This window comes from Crocuta crocuta, unplaced genomic scaffold, assembly GCF_008692635.1.
Source record: "Crocuta crocuta isolate KB4526 unplaced genomic scaffold, BGI_CrCroc_1.0 scaffold129, whole genome shotgun sequence".
Classification (NCBI taxonomy): Eukaryota; Metazoa; Chordata; class Mammalia; order Carnivora; family Hyaenidae; genus Crocuta; species Crocuta crocuta.
The window spans coordinates 450496-456928 of record NW_027551571.1 but is presented as its reverse complement, the minus strand read 5'-3'; the positions used below and the strand labels follow the sequence as shown (position 1 = coordinate 456928).

At 65.2% G+C, this 6433-nt stretch overlaps 1 long non-coding RNA gene across 1 annotated transcript in view; it reads right to left on the bottom strand.

Moving 5' to 3' along the window:
* Positions 1-413, bottom strand: part of LOC144220638 (uncharacterized) — a 1852-nt gene extending 1439 nt beyond the window's left edge. The window contains exon 1 of the long non-coding RNA XR_013331808.1: positions 188-413. This is a non-coding gene — a long non-coding RNA (uncharacterized LOC144220638). The remainder of the gene's footprint in view (positions 1-187) is intronic.
* Between the last annotated feature and the right edge of the window lie 6020 nt (positions 414-6433).

Sequence of the window (6433 nt, the reverse complement as noted above, 5' to 3'; positions counted from 1 at the left end):
CCGCCGTGAGCACCGGCGCCAGGTCTAATCTTAGTGCCCGGGGCGGGCTCCCACCCCGGGACCAGGCAGCGCCCCCACCGCGCTGCAGGCTGGGCGAGGGAAGGGCGTGGGGCGGGCACGCGTGTGTGCGCAGGTGTGTGTGCGCAGGTACGGAGGTGCGGGGAGCGGTGACGCAGGCCTAACTTACGTCCGGCGTGCCAGTCGTTGCTGCGAGGCCTGTGCGTCTGTTCGCTCTCGGGCACCCCAGTTTCGGACGCGATTTTCCCGATCGACACCTTGAGGGTGAGTGGAGGGAAAGCAGGCCGCGCAGGTGCCAGCGGCGTGAGCCTGAGGGCTGGGGGGTCTCCTGGCTGCTGGCGGGGGGCGGGGGGGCTGCAGTGCAAGGCAGGGAACTAACAACTTGACAAGAAAGAAGAGGGGCAGGGACGGAGAGGACGGTGGACACGTCGTCGCACCTGCCCAAAGCCCTGCGGGGGGCAGCGCCGAGAGTGGTTCTGGGGTGGGCTCGCCCACCGCAGCTGCGGTCCCTCTGCTGGGGTGCCGAGGGCGGGGTGGCTGTGGCTGTGTGCCGACACGTGTGTGGGCATCTCTGTACCGTCTTGAATCTAAAGTTTTCTTGTGCATAAAACTCGTCTAAAAATACAAAGCGAAAGCAAGCAAGGAAATAAATACCAGTAAAACAGCAAGCAAGTGGGCCCCTTAGAAGGAACCTCGTGGGGGGCATGGTGGAGGAAGAAGCTTTCAGGGCCCTGCAGACCCCAGGCAGGGGCGCAGCTGCGGGCAGGCGCGGGCTCAGGACGGTGTCCCGGGGAGGGGCCGGGCTCAGGGCCGCCAGCGGCCTGCTGTGCTGCCCTGGACAACCTAGGTACTGGCTTGTCCCGAGCACATGCAGCCCGGTGTTCTCCAGGGGCGGCTCTGGGGGGAGGGCCGGGGCCCCCCTACCTGGCCAGGCCTGTGAGCGCCATGCTGAGCCCTGGGTGGTGGTCCCAGGACCCCTCCTGGCTCCCCAGCCCCTCCAGGCACCCCCGTTATTCTCCCCCAGGCTGGCTCTCCCGCCCCAGGTCCCCCTTCCCCTCCTTCCCGCCAGGCCCCGGCTGCACCCCAGCTCTGGCCAGAGGCAGCACCGGGTGCTCTGTGTCCAAGGGCGACTGGCTTCTGTCTCAGCTAAGTGGCCCTTTTATCTGCCTTCCCTGCCTCCTCAGTTCCCACGGGCGCTGGGCCTCGGCCGCAGGAGGGAGGAGAGACGTGAGACTGGCAGCTGTGGGCACGGGGGAGGCGGGCACCTAAGTGCACCTGCTGTGGGGGAGCGAGTGTGTGCACGTGGCGCATGTGGCACGTGTGTGCAGGGAGTGTGTGTATGTGTGGTGTGGGTGCGGCTCACCTGTGCTCCCGTGACCCTGGTGTGGACTGGGTGTGGCGTGTTGGGAGGCCCTATCTGCCCCTGCCCGTCTACACAGCAAGGCTCCTGCCTGGCTGCGCCCGGAGGCGTGGTGTCCCTGGCTAGGTGCCTGGGTGGGCCCCGGGGACGACAGCCGGGTCGGTCTCCTGTCCACACGGCCCCGGGTCCTGCTGCCTGCATGGCCCAGGCTTCGGGAGCAGCGCTCAGGGCCCGGGCGGTGGGGGCTTCTCCGGCCGTGCACAAGGCCCCGCGGGCCGAGCCTGGCCTCGGGAACAGCTCTCTGGGAGAGAAGCTTGAACGTCTGAAATCAGGAAGTGAAGTGTGTTACATCAGCTTATGATAAAAAGGATGCTTCGTTTGGAGAAGGCCTTGCCCTGAGGTCTTTAGCGAGCTCGCTTTGGCTGTGGCTCCTCTTACGGGCTCTGCATCATCTCGGGGACTCACCTTGACCTTCCCTCTTCCGTCTCTCCTTGCGCTTCTCTCTCTTCCCTCCTGCGTTCTGCCGGAACATTCTGCCAGGCTGCGCCCCGGGGGTGAGTTGGGTGCGCGCGCGGCGCGGTGCTGTGGCCGCGGGTGGACGAGTCGGCCCTGGGCGGTTAGCTGCCCTCTGGCCCTGGGAACCCTGCGCGGTGGGGCAGGCAGGAGCCTCCTTCCCTGACGCCCCCGAGTCTGCAGCTGGGGCTTCACCGCACGGGGGGCAGGGGGAGGAAAGCCCGGGGACACTGGTGTCCGGACACAGCCGTGTTGGAGGTGAGGCTGAGGTGACGGCCTGTCCTGTGAGCCGCGTGGCTGGACTCGCTGGCGGGCGGGGGAAAGCGTGCGAGCCGGGCGCCGGCCGCTGTGCGTGCGTGGTGAGGACCATGTCAGGGGGACTAGCCTGTCACCTTAGATAGCTTCGGGTCAGCTCTGCAACCCGCTTTGATCCGGAAGAGAAGGCGGAGAGCGCCGCTCTGCCCCTCACTGCGCACCCGAGGGAGCTGCGGCCCCAGGTAGCCCGCCACGTGGACTGCGTGTCCCGGAAAATCAGCAGCTCCTGGGGCAGCACAGGGCACGGGCAAGCAGTGCCCCGGTTCTGTTCCTCGTTCCCGACTCCGCCGGCGGGGTGACCTCGGCCCCGGGCTCTCCGGGCCTCGTTCACTGTACCTGAGATGATGGAAGGACGCCGCTCCCTCCGCCCCCGGTGGCTTCTGCTGAGGATCGGGGGGCGGGAACGAGGTGGCTTGTCTTGGTTACAAAGGCATCCTGGGGGCGCGATGGAGGCCGGCCCCCACTTCTCAGCCGGTGGGGCGCCCGCCCCGACACACCCCCTATTCTGGGCCCAGAATTCCTGATCCTGGACAGGCCTGGCCCCTCTAATTCACACATACACATGAGCACACAAATCACATGCCCACGCACACACACACACACACAGGTGCACACACAAACCCATGCCCACACGTGAACACATACACACAGGTGCACACACATGGCAGGTGGCGGAGTGCACACATATGCACAGGTGCACACACAAACACACATGCATGCACACACATACACGCACAGGTGCACACACAAACACATCCCCCCCACATACACACAGGTGCACACACAAACCTATCCACATGCACACACACAGGTGCACACACAAACACACGTGCATGCACACACACATACATGCACAGGTGCACACGCAAACACATCCCCCACACACACATACACACAGGTGCACACACAAACCTATCCACATGCAAACACACAAGTGCACACACAAACACGTGGACACACAGGTGCACACACAAACACACGTGCAGGCACATACGCGCACAGGTGCACACACAAACACATCCCACACGCACACATACATGCAGGTGCACACACGAATGTATGCACTCACACACATGCACTTGCACACACAGGGGACCCACAAGCACATACACACACGGGACACTCAGCGACGTGCAAGGTGGGCACTTGAACGAGCAAGGCCCTAAAATCACGGTGAGCATGGGGCAGCCCTGTCACTGTCCTGCTTTGTGACGCTGGGCAAACCCTTTCACCGTCTAGGACCTGGTGTCCAAACTGTCATCAAGGAAAGGGGACGAGATGGGGCACGCCTCGGATAGAGTTCTGGAAGCACGCAGGAGACATGTGGTGGTCGGTGCCTGGGGGAGTGACGGCCTCCAGGACAGCTCGCGGGGGCGGGGGCGGGGCCTCACACTCAAGCCCCGGGGCGCTGTAGGCCCAGGGGCGCTGGCCAGGACTTACCTCCTTTTGCCTGAGGGTGGGCTGGGGATGGGCCGTGGGAGGGAGCTGCTGCCGGCTCGGGGACCGCCCGCTGTGCCCGCTCGCCCTCCTGACTCGTCCCACCAGACGCAGGTCAGGCCAGAGGGCCCGGGGGCCCGGGGGTGCAGGACTGAGACACCCGTGTGTGTGTGTGTGTGTGTGTGCGGAGGGGAGGCCCCGCCGTGAACGGGACACGTCTGTGAACGGGACCGCCTTCCCCGTGGCTCACGGGGTCAGAGAAGGTGGGACTGCGGCCCCCGGCTGCACGCAGAACCAGACTGGGCCCTGGGCCCGGCTCCGCCACCTGCCTGCTGTGGGCACTGACAGGCCGGGTGACGCCACCCCCGCCTGAGCTGCGGCGACGTTTTCCTCAAGGTTGCAAGTGTCCCTTCCAGGACGTGAAGTGGTGTCAGGTGGCCCCGCTGGGCACGAGACCTGCACCGTGGCAGCTGTCGGTGACCTGCTGCCCGTCAGCAGCTCCGGCAGGGGCCCCGCCTGCGGCCCCACCTGTCGGTCGCCTGTGGGAACCCGGCACACAGCTCCTCGGCCGCGACGGCAGCTCCGCAGGCCTGACTGGGCCTCCCGTCCCAGCAGCTCTGCGGTGACGCCGCCAACCTGGACGTCGTCCGCGGGGCTGAACGCCCCTGAGGGGGCCTCCCCAGCAGCCTCGGGGCCGGGCCCATGGGGGCCCGAGAGCCCTTCGGGAGCGGCCCCGGAGGCTGGACGCCCTGGGGGGGGAGATGGCAGCCGCAGGAGCAGGGGTGGGCGGAGTCACCTCCCCTCCAGGGGCAGAGACAGTGCCAGACTCCCAGGCACCGATGTTGCCGTCAGGATGGATCAGACCCTGCAGCGAGGAAGCCGCACACGGTCCCCCTCGGCACGGACCACGTCACCTTCCCCAACCGGTTGGGGTGGTTCCGGGGAGCCGGCCACCCGCCGTGTCGCACGGAGGATTACCAGACAGGCACAGCAGACTCGGACAGATTGCGACGGACTCCGGGTCCTGATCCACACTCTGTGAGCCCGGAGGAGTGGCAGCCCGGTCCCCCGCGATGCTGGGCTCACTGGGCGCGTATCATGCTGAGCGCACACAGGCCCCTTCTGGAGAAGGTTCCGGACGTGGAAACCCAGGGAGACCTTGAAGAGCTGGTTCCTCTACAGGATGCATGCGTGCATGTCCCCGAGACGCAGCCCGGTGTCCGGAGACCCATGCTGGCTTGTCCTGCCCCTGGGCCTTCTTCCCTTGGCATCTTGCCGCCACCACCCAGAGGGGACAGGGACGTTGAAATTTAATAAGTGGAGGATTTTGTCTGAAACGGACTCAAAATAAGGAAAATGGATCAAAGCTTTGAAAAGAGGAAGCTCCTCCTAAGCTCCGCTGGAGTCCGCCTCCCTTCCTGGCCCTGGAGGCCCTCACCATGTGCGCCCGCGGTCACGTGGAATGCAAATTAATCTGCAGGGATCAACGACAGTGTGTCTGTGTGTTTGTGGGTGTGGGTACACAAGTAATGCGGGCTGTGTGTGTGCACAGGGATGAGTATGTGTGCATGGGCACATGTGTGGTGTGTATTTGTGTGCACCTATGTGTAAGGGTGTGTGTGCATGCAAACATGGGTACACGTGTACATGTGCTGTGCATGTGCATGCATGTATGCATGTGCATACACACAAGTGCACACACCTGTGTGTGTGTGTGTGTGTGTGTGAGAGACATAGACAGACACAGAGACAGAGAGATGGAGAGAGATGGGGAGAGAGGGGCCGTAATCGTGTTGAGGAGCTTCTGGCCCACACGGAGGGCACCGTGCTCGTCTGCACGGGGCCGACAGACGGCCGTGGACAGATAGGCGGCTGGGCTGTTGCCCTGATCGGCTCCATCCCTCTCCTGCCTCACAGGGCTCGTGGCCCAGGGCCCTGCGGTTCTCAGGTGGGCAGGTCTGTACCGTGCCCTCCAGACATGTGACGTCTGCTCATCCCCCGGGGCACCTGGCCCTGCTGTCCTGGGGCGGCTTTGAGGGGCCCGTGCCCAGACTAGGGACCAGTTCCAATCTGGCTGCCACTGAGCTGCGTGCGGCTCTGTTCTCCCGATGCCCCGCATGACCTGTGCCGATGGAAGGATCCGGGGCCCAGAGGCCCGATGTGCCATCAGTCCCACACGCTGCACCCGCTACTCTTCCGCCCCTTCGCCCCCTGGGTCTCCCCTGGGTGGGACCGAGGCCTGAGGCCTGGGCCCTGGGCCTGGTGAGAGCTTTCAGCCAGGAGGGGAATGCATTCGGCACTGAGGACCCCCGGCGCGTGGCCTGTGGGCAGAGCCCCAGCCGTCCACCCGGCGGGGCGTCTGGAAGTAGCCGGGCGCACGTGCTGCGTCTGTGAGCCCGCGGACAGGCTTGTCCACACAAGCATTTGCTTTCCCGCTGTGGGCCTCCCACCACCCGTGTGCGGGACTCACCCGCTGTGTGTCGCCTGGTTTCCGTGGAGGCTCACTCCCCACGTGTGCCATCTTACTGGGTTTCTGTTGTTTCTGAGCTGGGGCGTCAGGTTGCAGTTTAGGTGGTGACTGAAGGGGAAGGGGCAGAGAGCATCCGCTGTTCCAGGACGGAGCAAAGTATGGGAAGCAGGCCTGGAAGCGGGAAGGGTGTCCGCAGGGGCCGGGCGCGGACGCGTAGGGCTGGGCCACGCCACCCTCGGGCACAGCGGCTGCTGCCCGCGGGGACAGGAAGCGCGTGGCACGGAATAGGCCATTCCCACGGGGCGCAGAGGCACCCGAGT